Source organism: Lynx rufus, unplaced genomic scaffold (assembly GCF_022079265.1).
Source record: "Lynx rufus isolate CCGP_SWC_20201006 ecotype Redwood Valley unplaced genomic scaffold, mLynRuf1.p SCAF_19, whole genome shotgun sequence".
Lineage (NCBI taxonomy): Eukaryota > Metazoa > Chordata > Mammalia > Carnivora > Felidae > Lynx > Lynx rufus.
The window spans coordinates 4,635,086-4,648,816 of NW_025814833.1; positions in this window are offsets into that span (position 1 = coordinate 4,635,086).

Sequence of the window (13,731 nt, forward strand, 5' to 3'; positions counted from 1 at the left end):
TAGTGATGCAGAGAAATAATCACTCATACATTGCTGGTGGAAATATAGAATGGTACAGCCACTGTGGAAAACAGGTTGTCAGTTTCTTATGAAACTAAACATACAACTACTATATGACCCAGTAATTATACTCCTGGACATTTGTCGCAGAGAAATAGAAATTTATGTTCACAAAATAACCTATATATGAATGTTCATTGGCGTTTTTGTTAATGTTTATTTTTGAGACAGAGAGAGACAGAGCATGAACGGGGGAGGGTCAGAGAGAGAGGGAGACACAGAATCCGAAGCAGGCTCCAGGCTCTGAGCTGTCAGCTCAGAGCCCGACGCGGGGCTCAAACTCATGGACCGTGAGATCATGACCTGAGCCAAAGTCGGACGCTTAACTGACTGAGCCACCCAGGCGCCCCTGTTCATTGGCGTTTTATTCATAATAGCTCCAAACTGGAAACAACCCAAATGTCCTTCAAGAGATAAACAGAGAACAGGTAAATGGGTTAAAAAATATGAACATCCATACCCTGGAATACTACTCAGCAATAAGAAGAAATATTGATTGATACATGTGATGACCTGGATGAATCTTCAGAGGATTATGCTTAGTGAAAAAAGGCCAATCTCAAAAGACTACATACTTTAGGATACCATTTATATAACATTCTTGAAATGATAAAATTTAGAAATGGAGGACATATTAGTTTTAAAGGGCAGGAATGGGGGGAGAGCAAGGATCTAGAAGCCCTTAGAAGGATCTTTGGCTATAAAAAGCACTGTAACAGATCCTCACAGTAATGGCACTGTTCTGTATTTTGACTGTATTATTGTCAATATTCTGGTTAGGATATTACAATATAGTTTTGCATGATGTTACTGCTGGAAAAAACTGGGTGAAGGGTAAGTAAGATCTCTCTGTATTACTTTTTTACAACTGCATGTATGTCTACAATTATAATAACTTCACTTTTTAAGGAGCCAAGAGAAGTGAACTTTTCAAGAAGGAGGAAGTGATTAACTGGTCAAATGCTGACAAGAAATCAAGCAAGATAAGAAATGAAAAATGCCCATCAGTTTTGACAATATGGAAGTTACCATGATCTGCTCAGAAGCTGTTTTGCCATAAAGGGACTGGAAACTAGATGGAAGTGGGATGAGGTGTAAATAGGAGGCAAGGAAACAATGACAGTAAGAAGAGTCAGCTCTTTGAAGGGGATAGTGGAAGCTTGAGTGAAGTGTGGAGTTAAGCAATTTTAATTTATTTTACTTTGTTTTGTTTTTAATGGAGATGCTTGAACATGTTCAAACCTGTTGGGAAGGATGCAATAGAGAGGAGAAAATTGAACAAAAAGAAAGAGAAGGGATCATTAATGGTGCAAGGCTCCTGAAAGATAGACAATGGGATCAAAAGTGTGTGTAGAGGGATTGTCATTGGAGAGAAGTGGTAACACCTTTTTCTAATGTAACAGAAGAGAATGAGAATGGAAGCAGATAATTTTCTCTGTGATGCTGGAACTGCTGAGAGAAGGAATGGATATGAAGGGAGAACTGGGGCTTAAGGAGATGGAGAAGGATTGAAATATTTGTTCTGGAGAATGAGTTGGCCAAAGAAATTTACTAAGATTGTCTGGCAGTGATGTGGGTGCATTTAGGGTTGGTGATCTTGAATTTCTTGTAAATCAGTATGACCTGTTGTGTGAACTTCTCTAACAGTTCTCGGCTGAAGATACAGAGAAACCAGAGTTGGATTTAACAGGGTGGAGTTTTTATAAAACAAGTTTAAGTCATGGGAGCTTAGTATTGCCAAGGACATTACTAAAATGATGAACCATGCCATCTAAGCTAAGGAATGAAAGAAGTATAAAAGAGCCCTAATAGATTGAGAGGAAGTAGAGGGATGCATGGACTTTAGGAGTGGAGGAGTGATCACAGTGCTAATTGAAAAAACTAGGAATAGGAGATCGTGGCTAGAGATGAGCATGCTTGAACTCATAACTTTGGGAATGAAGCAGTTACAGGTAATAACAAGATCTGGGGTGTAGCTACGGGTGTGTGAGATTAAAGGGAAAGAGAAGGTCTTTGGCGACCAAGAGGTAAAGGAACTGAGACGTCAGATGGGTTATTTTTGGAGATGTTGAAATCACTCAGGATTGTGCTAGGGCTTGAAGTGGGCAGAAAAGCTGTGGATCAGGGGCCAAAGTCATTAGTAAATACAAGGGGAGTGGCCCACAGGTAATTTGATGGGTGGTGAAGAGGGAAAGAAGGCATATAATTAAATGGCCTCAAAGGATTAGATTTCGTTTTTATAGTTTTTTGTTTGTTTGGGGAGCATAGGGAAGTAATGGTCTGAAAGCAGAAATGGGGAGCAAGCAGAACACCAATTTTACCCTTTTATCTTGTTTTGAGGACAGAAAAGATAAATCCTACTCCAGAGGGCTGCAGTGGTGGTCACTAGGTCTTACCTAACAGATTCAGTGAAGAGTCTGAGGACACAGGAGGGTTTACTGGATATGGTGAGGCCATTCCAGTGGGTACAGAGGAAAATTTCTGGGGGTGGAGTACAAATGGAGTGCTAGATCAGGGGCAAGGAAATACATGGCATTATAGGGATGGTGGTGGAATAGATGCTGGGAGGAGGAGCAATGATTAGTAGGGTAAGGGTCTAGTGGATTTAGCCTCAGATATCTTGTAGGAGAGTGGAAACCAAGTCTAATGGCTAGAGTTCCCTGGGCTTAGCATCTATAATCTCTGCCTATTTGGACTAACATGGTGGCAAACCCAGAGGTTATAGTTTCTGTGTTGGCATGACGTGGAGTGGAACTGGTCCCAGAAGAGGTGGCTTTGGTCTCAATCCTTGTGCCCTGGAGTTGTGGCATCCTTGGTGGCTAAAATTCCACTTTTCTGACCAGCACCTTCTATCTCTCTAGTCTTTATGTTTTTATTGTCACTAAAGTTACTCTTCTAACTCATTTAGCCTTTTAGTCCTTTGGACCTTTCATTATTTCCCAAGCAATCTATCAGCTATCTCTTCTTTGTTTCTGCCCCTGACAACTATCTTACTAATATTTTCTAACTGCCTTGCCACTGGTCCACCCATTGTACTTTTATAATAGCAGAACCCTGAACCTAGGTCAAACCAAAATGTCTACCTCCTATGCATGGGGACTGGCTTCAGTCTCAGATGGGCTTTCCACACTGCCATGGATCCTTTGTATGCCCTTCATCAGCATTCTCTCCCATTCACCTAAGAAGCCAGTTCAGCTCTTCCTCGGTTTTCTTAAGTCCCCTTCCTCCTGTCTCTCAGCAGATAACCCATACTCCCACTTTACCATAAATGCAGAGGCCAAAAATAACTATTTAATAACTATTAAAAATATCAAGTATCATTCATCTTAAAAAAACAAATTCTCTTGTCAAAAAATGTATTTCTTTGATATTTTATTCAAAATTAAATATATTTTGACTGAATTGATTACATTTCTGCTACACAAAAGCTTGTGTGGAGGGTGGTGGAAAGGAAGAGAATAGAAGGAAAAGGAAAGGAAGGGAAGTGATGGGAAGGGAAGACAAGACAAGAAAACAGAAGAGGAGACATGAGAGAAGAGAAGAGAAGAGAAGAGAAGAGAAGAGAAGAGAAGGACGCTGACAGTGTAAGATATGTTTCAATATATCCTGTAGGAATATCAAGCAGCTACTGGAATGATTCTTACACAGCACATTTATTCCCATGGCAAAGTGTTTACAATGTATTTTAGTTGAAAAGCAAGTTACAGAACAATATGAATGGTTTGATAATGTTTTTGTAAAAATGTAGGTGTCTGTATGTTGTATAGGGCACTGATGGGCCAGGGAGATAATTGCCAAAATGCTACCCATATTTTTTCTAGTTTGTGGTATACCTTTGATTCACCAATATTTTCTAAATCTATATTAAACATGTAATTTTTGTAATAAGTGCCTCCCTAGATACTACGTCATTCCCTCCCTGTAGCTATGCCTTATCTATCCTCTTTTCTTCAAATCTAAACTTTTTGAATTGTCTCCACTAACTGTTTCCATTTCTTTTGTCCAGGATCTCAATTGTTTGCAATATGGCCTGGGTTCCCACAGCCTACTGAAATCATCCTCACCAAGGTCATCCATGACATCCTTGTTGTTAATCTACTGGATGTTTTCTGTACTTATCTGGCCTTCCCAAGTTGCTGGACTGGTTGATACTATGTTATGGATTACTCTGTTCTTTCTTTTACTCCTTCATCTCTTGGGTCCCAGGACCAAACTGTTTCAGGCTTCCCGGCAGCAAGAGTGTGAACTGAAAAGGCAGCCAAATCTGGGTTTAAATCCTGGCTCTTCCACTGACTTAATAGCATAAACTTGGACATAAGGTCGCTGAGCCTCAGTTTCCTTTTAGGGGAATGATAACGCCTACTACATAAAGTTTTGTTCTGGATTAAATGAGCTGATGCTGGTGAAACACTTAGCAGCCAGTGGCACATGGAAAGTGGTAGTAAATGACAGTCATAGCATTAGTAGAATTATTGTTATTCTCTGAATTTTCTTCTTAGGTTCCCTTTTAAATGTCAGTGCTCTCTAAGGTTCTGTCCTGGGTCTTGTTCTGATGACATACCCTCATCTTGGGTGATCTCATCCATGCCCATGGCTTCAACTACCACCATATGCTGATAAATTGTCAAATCTGTACCCTCATCCAGACTTTTCTCCTGAGTTCTAGACCCTACTAACCATCTGCCTAAGGTTCACCACTTGAATGTCTCCTACCAGAATTTCAGATATGAGAAGATTGTGTAGATCAGTGGTGATCAACTGAAGACCATTGTGTCTGGAGTCATTTTTGGTGGTCATGGCTGGTGGCCTTGTTGGGGGAGGGGGGCTGTGTCCTGTTGAAATCAAGTGGGTAGAGGCCAAGGATGCTACTAAACATCTTACAATACATGGGACAGCCCCTCACAAAAAATAATTTTCTGGCCCCAAATGTCAATAGCGTCAAGGTTAAGATTCCCTGGCATAAACAGTCTTGGAGTGCCTGGGTGGCTCAGTCAGTTAAGCCTCCAACTTCAGCTCAGGTCATGATCTCATGGATTGTGGGTTCAAGCCCTGCATCAGGCTCTGTGCTGACAGCTCAGAGCCTGGAACCTGCTTCAGATTCTGTGTCTCCCTCCCTCTCTGTCCCTCCCTGTTTGCACTTTGTCTCTCTCTCAAAAATAAATAAAACATTAAAAAATTTAAAAAAATAGTCTCTAAAGGCTCAGCTCCAACACTCAGTTGGGAACAGTCAAGTGATGATGAACAGGGACTAGAGAAGGAGGTGGAATGATTAAGATCACAGGGGGGTTTAGTGACAGAGCGGCCGTTGATCCCATTCTCCTCACTACTTGTTTGCCTTCTACTCCTCTTGCTGATCTTCCTCTGCTTCCTTTGGAAATTCTCCTTCCCGTATCTATTCCTTAAATAGCTGTCCCTTAAGTCTTCTGTCCTCATCTCTGCCCCTCTCAACATCTCTCACTAGTTCCATGATCTCATCTAATACCATGGCTTCAGCTTCAAACCTATGTTTCCAGGCCAGACTTTGATTTCTCAAGGTCCAGATTCATAGAGCTACATAACTACCTACTTACTATTATTCAGAAAACCTTCTGAACATAATAATTTCTATTCCCATATCCAAGGCTTGAGGATTTTGAAGGACTATATACATGCTATGATATTCCCTGTGCCCTCTGCTTTATTCACTTAACTGAGTAGTCTCATGTTCCAGACCAGTTTTTCACTTCTCTGTCAAAATTTACCCTTCTAGCATCCCATTCCCTGGAATCCTGGGGAATCCTGTGTGGATTTTTTCTTTGCTTATTATGCTCCCTGCAAAATGCTGAACTAAAAAGCACTGGATTCAAAGTGTTATAACTCATGAATGGGCGTGGTCTGCCAGACAATTTAAGCTTCTGAATGCCATCTGATATTTCAGGCTCAAGGCAATTAACAAAAAGTATGCAGATTGCTGTTGGGATGTTAGCTTTGATGCTTTAAATGTGGTTTGTAATGGGTCCCTAAAATTAGAGACAGATTTATCACACCCTTATTGACAGGTTTGGATTATTCCTCAGTCAGTGAAAGAGGGACAACCTTCAGGGATTGTGTAGAAAGTTTTTCCCTCTGTCTCTGCTCAGGCAGATCCTGTCTCATTTTTCAAAGCCTAGCTCAGATACCACCTCCTCCATGCAGCCTTCTATCTCTATGGCTTTTGCATGTCTGGAGAGTTCTGAAGGTGGGGATTTAGAAGTTAGAGGGAGCTGAGAAAGAGAAAAAGGAGGAGAAAGAGGTCAGAGCAAAGGACATAGAACGGAGAGGTAGAAATCCAGGAGGGGTTTGGGTTATCAGGGGAAGACACAGAATTAGAAAGAAGGAATTCTTTAGGGAAGGAGAAGGCTGAGGTTGTTTTAAATGAAGAATCAAGAGATTGGAATCTTTCTGATCTTATTCTTTTCTCAGCATCACCTTACCAGTTAAAGAAAGCTGCTTGTTGTTAGCCATTTTATTTATTTGTTTGTTTGTTTCTTTGTTTATGTGTTTGTTTTTTGTTCTAAGGTAGAAGTCTTTTTTTTTTTTTCCTAAGGTAGAAGTCTTGATGTGTCCCAAGAATCCCAAATGAACCCTTGCCATTCAAAATTGTCTTCCTCAAAGTTATTCCACTTAGGTCATAATAAAAGTTCCATCATAGAAGAAGAAAGAAAGGCATTCTACTTTAGGATCATCACCTCATTCTCCGATCCCAGAGAACATAGACGGCCAGAGAACTCACAGAGACAAAAAAAAAATAGAGACAGTGACTTCATTCAGACAATAGGTTAACTCTCTCAAAGAATCAAAGCCTGCAACTTTAATGCTACAAAGAACTAGAGCATGTGAGTGGGAACAGGACATCACATGTTACCCGATAGGGGCCTCTAAGAATGGAGGGAGAGATGCCTTGACTTGTGTTCTTGTCTGAAATCTTAGTAGGTTCAAGGGCTTATCCAGACCCAACTGGAGTCATTGCACCAGACTGTCACATACAAAATAGTTAAAATGACTGAAATAGAGGTTACAGGCTTTATTCAGTTCAGGCACATCTGGGAATGCCTGACATCAGATAACTCCCTGAGCCAAAGTAGGGTTGGGGTTTTCATAGGATGAGAAGAGAGGAGTATAGAACTGTGGTCTTGCCCCAGGATGCAGTATTCTTTATCTGTAAGTGCCACACAACTTGCTGTCAACATGGTTGGAGATTGTTCTAGTTTATTACAGCTCTCTTGGGATTGTTGGTGCAATCTCATTTTGGCTGCTGTCAGAGCAGTTCTTCTGAAAGTGATCTTTGTTAGCCTGTGGGTTGTCTATTAACAGTTTAATGCCAGTTGAGGTACAGAAACAGAGAGCTAGAGAAGAAAGAGAACAACAAGAAGAAATAAAAAGAAAGGTGACAACATTCCAAGCAAGGAAAAACTGGGGTTTGTTTTAATTCTTTTTTTTTTACTTTTTTTTAACTTTATTTTTTATGTTTTAAAATTTACATCCAAATTAGTTAGCATATAGTGAAGCAATGATTTCAGGAGTAGATTCTTTAATGCCCCTTACCCATTTAGCCCATCCTCCCTCCCACAACCCCTCCAGCAACCCTCAGTTTGTTCTCCATATTTATGAGTCTCTTCTGTTTTGTCCTCCTCCCTGTTTTCATATTATTTTTGTTTCCCTTCCCTTATGTTCATCTGTTTTGTCTCTTAAAGTTCTCATATAAGTGAAGTCATATGATTTTTGTCTTTCTCTGACTAATTTCACTTAGCATAATACCCTCCAGTTCCATCCACGTAGTTTCAAATGGCAAGATTTCATTCTTTCTGATTGCCAAGTAATACTCCATTGTGTGTGTGTGTGTGTATATACATATATATATGTATATATATTATATATATACATATATATATGTACACCACATATTCTTTATCCATTCAGCCATCGATGGACATTTGGGCTCTTTCCATACTTTGGCTATTGTTGATAGTGCTGCTATAAACATGGGGTACATGTGTCCCTTCGAAACAGCACACCTGTATCCTTTGGATAAATGCCTAGTAGTGCAATTGCTGGGTCGTAGGGTAGTTCTATTTTTAGTTTTTTGAGGAACCTCCATACTGTTTTCCAGAGTGGCCGCACCAGCTTGCATTCCCACCAACAATGCAAAAGAGATCCTCTTTCTCCACATCCTCGCCAATAACTGTTGTTGCCTGAGTTGTTAATGTTAGCTATTCTGACAGGTGTAAGGTGGTATCTCATTGTGGTTTTGATTTGTATTTCCCTGATGATGAGTGATGTTGAGCATTTTTTCATGTGTCGGTTGGCCATCTGGATGTCTTCTTTGGAGAAGTGTCTATTCATGTCTTTGGCCCATTTCTTCACTAGATTATTTGTTTTTTGGGTGTTGAGTTTGATAAGTTCTTTGTAGATTTTGGATACTAACCCTTTATCTGATATGTCATTTGCAAATATCTTCTCCCATTCTGTCGGTTGCCTTTTAGTTTTGCTGATTGTTTCCTTCGCTGTGCAGAAGCTTTTTATTTTGATGAGGTCCCAGTAGTTCTTTTACAGTTGCCTCAGATTTCACCAATTCTATGCACCCTTCACTCAGGTACACAAATTCTCAAGTTCAAACCTCAAATTTTCCCCTCCCCCTGCGGCTTAGCTCTATACATCCCACTGCTCCCCCTAATACTCCCCTGCACTCCAGTTTTATTGCCTTTGTATCCTCTGCCCCATAGTTACAGGAAAGGTCACATCTTGTTGGGTGGGGAGACTGAAATCAGGGAGAAGAATCATGGAGAAGGCTGTATCTGAGTTAGGCCTTGAGATTGGACAAGATCTGCCTGGGTAGAGGCAGAGGGAAAAAACTTCCAGAAGCATACAATGGTATGAGTTTGTTAATTCTTCAAATAGAATATTATGGAGGACTTTCTTTGTGTCAGGCATTAATTGTGTTCTGGGTAAGAGTGTGGGTTTTGAGGACAAAGACTCAAACCCCAAGGCTTGCCACTTCCTGGCCATACGAGGGGTTGTGATCAGCCATAACATAATCAATGAAGCAGGCTGGGTGGAGGTTGACAAATTAGAGAGCAAAAGTCCTGTTTAACAAGGACAACTCCTGCTCAGATGTTGGCAGTCATAGCCGTGTGGTCTAGTTGGGTGTGATATTCAGATAGTTCAAGAAAATTGAAATTCTGGATTTTTATGTGAAATATTTTTATTTTTAAAATACTGGCCATTAAATTTAAAAAGATACATTTACAAGTTACACTGCACATATATGTAGGCTGGTTCTCTACATGGATGGCAAGTTGTCCCACTCTGACTTAAAGGCTTAACTCTTGGGGGTGCCTGGGTGGCTCAGTCGGTTAAGCGGTTGACTTCAGCTCAGGTCATGATCTCACAGCTTGTGAGTTCGAGCCCCTCATCAGGCCTTGTGTTGACAGCTCAGAGCCTGAAACCTGCTTCAGATTCTGTCTCCCTCTCTCTCTGCCTTTTCCCCACTCATTCTCTGTCTCTCTCTCTCTCTCAAAAATAAATAAACATTTAAAAAATTAAAGGCTTAACTCTGTACTTAGAACAAACAAGACCCTCCAATAAGCACTTCTGTTTCATTTCCAGCCTTGTTTTCCCCCTACATCTCTCCTTCTCTGCCACTCTGTGGCCCCACATAGTAAAATTCTTGCCCAGATGAACCTTTGTGTTCATGTAGAGGTCACTGAAGAGCTTTTCTCCATCTGCCCACTTCAATTTTCTTCTCTGGACTAACATCTCCTATTCTTCAAGAGCCATCTCCTTTCAGAAGCCTTCACTAACTCCTTCCCCATGCTTCCAAAACCCCTGGACACTATTAGCTGCATCCTATGGCCATTCCTTGTCTACTTGTCTTTCTTTTCCACGAGTCTGAGTATATTATGCGTGGGACATAAGCGCATGCAGTAGATATGTGTTTGGTAAAAGAATGAATGGAATAAATGTATGTTTCCAATGTCACTTACAATATGTAAATATGCACCAAGAAAAATATATAAGTACCCTTCTGTATCCACTCATCCATTTTTCCAGCAAATACTTATTGAACACTTATTTTATGCCAGGGGCTGTTCTAAGTGATGGAGATACAAGAATGAACATGCAGACAAAGTCCCTGCCTTCACATATCTCATATTTTAGTGTGGGAAGACACTAAGCAAAATATTTAATCTAATGGAAGATGGGGATAAATGCTATGAGAAGAAAATAAAGGCAGAGAAAGGGCTTAGAGGGTGACAGGTATACTTTCTGACAGGGATCTCTGGGAAGTCACTTTTGAGGAAAGGCTTGTGGAAAGGGCAGGAGCAAACCATACAAATAGACAGAAAAGAACATGCAGGCAGAAGGAACAGTAAGTGCAAAGACCCTGGGGTAGGACCATGATTAGCATATTTGAGGAATAGCAAGGAGGCCAGAGTGGCTACAGAGGAGTGAGCAAGGGGGAGAGTGGTGAGAGTTGAGGTCAGAGAGGCAATGAAGGGCTAGACTGTCTTATCATCACACCTCTCAGTCATTCATTGAACACACACCTTGCTGAATAACGGAGTAAGGAATATGAGTCTTGGTGGGATGTGTGGTGGCAGTGCCAGGGAGATATGCATAGGTCAAAAACAGTTCTCCCCACAGATACATGCTTTGTGTAGCGCCTTCTCTACCCAAAGTCTTTACCACAGGGCTCTCAGATGCAGGTCCCACCTGAGACCAGGCACTGTTTGCATTGGGAGGGTCATGAAATGGTGGAGGTTGGCCAAAGTTACTTCCTGCTAGTTGGGGTTGGGACCAGGCTGCGCACCTCCGCCCAGTTGGAAAGGGCTCTAGAGTCGTTATTCATCAGATACGTTACTGTTTAGAACAAGTCCTGAGTTTCCCACTTTTACACCTTTTCCCCTCCCAGGAAGTCATACCAAAAGAGAAGACCTATGTTCTACTTCCTGCTTGACCTCCACAATGGGTTGTGAGAGCCAGGACAGGTCTGGTGCTCTGTGCAATGAAGGATCAAGACTTGATGGTCTAATGCTATATGTCACATCTGTGCCTTGACCCTTTCTGCCTGATGGGCCACTTGATTTCTAACTTTGGAAGTGGGCCTTCTATAGCTATCTTCTGGTAGCTGCACCTGGGTGGGAGTATAGCTATACTACCTATTCAAAAACAGTGGTAGTGGTGAGGTTGGACTGAAGCCTCAAGGTCCTTGCCTTTCCTGCATGCCCTGACATTCTTACCATTAATCCTTCTTCACAAGCAAAGGTGCGAGGCCATCTCCAGGGATGACACCTGGGTGCCAGCAGGCTTGTAAACCCACCCTGCCCAAGTGGGACTCCATCATCTTCCTGGGGTGCAGAATGAAAGAGCATCTCCTCTGAGGGAGAGACACAAGGTTCCATCCAGGACTGTCAGAAAACCACTGGGAAAGGCTCAGGCCAGGCTCCCTGCTGAGTAGCCCTGAGCAGATCCACAATATGAGGAATAAGGGACCACAGGAAGGTCAGTGCTTGGGAATGCTGTAATAGATGGTAGTTCTGAAGAAAAACTTGGTCATCCTTGTAGCTTGGTCTGGGGCTACTTGCTGCATAAATTCTTCCTGAGCTGTGGCATTTTCATACTTTGAGGCACAGTTTAACCCCCTAAATGAGCACAAGGCACATTTGTCAAGGGCTGGTAACTCAGAGGAAGCTTGCACATTCCTGCTTTGCTGATTTCAGCTCTGTGCTTCCCCCAGAGTTGCTGTTGCAAAGGATTGTGGGAACCCTAAGTCTTCCTACTCATCAGAAGTACAGAACTGTCTAGTACTTCTAGTACAGGAAGGCTTGAAGCAATAAAGCAGGCTATGAGGATAGGGGAGCTGCTGTACCCCAGTGGCCCAACCCTCCGGGAAGAGGGAGGGACCCCAGCTAGGGGAGGAGGACAGATACTTCCCTTAGACTCTAAAGGTTAGAGCATGCTGTGAGCTCAGACAGGCCTGGATTCCTGGCCCAAACTGTTTCTTTTATGAGCTCTCCTTGTAAATTTAGGGGCATATTAGGAACCTGGACGTCCCTTCACTTTAAACTAGGAGCCACAAGGGGAGCTTGGATGGCTCAGTCGGTTGAACGTCTGACTGAGGCTCAGGTCATGATCTCACCGTTTGTGAGTTCGAGGCCCGAGTTGTGCTCAGTGCTGACAACTCAGAGCCTGGAGCCTGCTTCAGATTCTGTGTCTCCCTCTCTCTGCCCCTCCCCAGCTCATTCTCTCTCTCTCTCTCTCTCTTTCTCAAAAATAAACATTACATAAATAAATAAACAAGATCACATGAAGTGAGCCAGGTACAAGCAGTTGGTGGTGGGGACTGAGAGAGCCCCATCTGAAGGCAGCAGCCACTCCTAAGGTCCTCTCAGTTGCCATGCTGAAATCTGCCTGGATGGCTCTCCCTACCAGTTGTTTTACATTTATTTTTATTTATTTTGAGCAAGAGAGAAAGAGGGAGAAAACAAGTGGGGAGGGGCAGAGACAGAGGGAGACAGAATCCCAAGCAGGCTCCACACTGCCGGTGCAGAGCCTGATGTGGGGCTCAAACTCATGAACCGTGAGATCATGACCTGAGCCAAAACCAAGAGTCAGACACCCAACCGACTGAGCCACCCAGGTGCCCCTCTACCAGTTGTTTCCAAGAGAAAGAGCTTCACACAATGATTTTAGAAACTGCCCACATGTTTCAATGTTGATAAGGAATTGCATTCGTATTTATACAGCAAGCACATCTAATACTGCTTACTATATGCAGACACTGTTCTAAGCATGCGGCAAATAATAGACAATTCTTAGGACAATAACAACCTCACGAGGTAGATCTTCCTTTACCTCATTTATTGATGAGAAAAATGAGGCACAAAAAATTAAGTAATTTGCTCCCAGTCCTTCCTCAGCTGGTAAGTGGCAGAGCCGGGCTTAAAGCCAAGCAGCCTGACTGTAGTCCATGCTCTCTGACGCTATGTTCTGCTACCTCATTAAAACTAGCAAATGAGCAAACACAAAACAGCAAAAACAAACACCGTGCAGGACAAAAACCAAGCAGGCGAGCAGATGCAAAAACAAGCCCTTCATTTGCCTCCTCTGCTTGAAACCTGATCCGGCACAATTGGACACCTTTGCTGTTTTCCTCTGCTTTTGTTGTCGGTCTTTGTCAGTTTCTTCATGCCTGACCCCCATCTTAACAACACTCTTTCTTAGATATTCCCAACGTTGATTTGTCTTCAGCCCTTTCATAAAGCAACCTGGCCTCTCAGCCTTGTCATGTTTGCTCTCTGAAATGCTACCTCTCACTTTTCATGGTTCATTCTCTATCTTTCCCTTCAAAAATTCTACTCAAATCCTTCCAGAATCCCTGTCTCCTGCCAGGCGGATGCCCTGGAACTTATTTTGCAATGAGTATTTGGGGGCTCACAGCCACCCCTTGCAATGGCCCACATTTCTCTTTCTATACTGGTATTATTTGCTGTGTCGCAAAATGCAGTCTTTTATAGACATGTACTTCTTAGTATCAATCCCTGTTTTGTGTGTATTTGTCTTATCTTTCCAGCAAGAGTGGAAGCCAGGAAAGCAGGGGCTGTTTTGTATTCTACTGGCCCTTTTGCAGTGCCAGGAAGTCACATCACATAC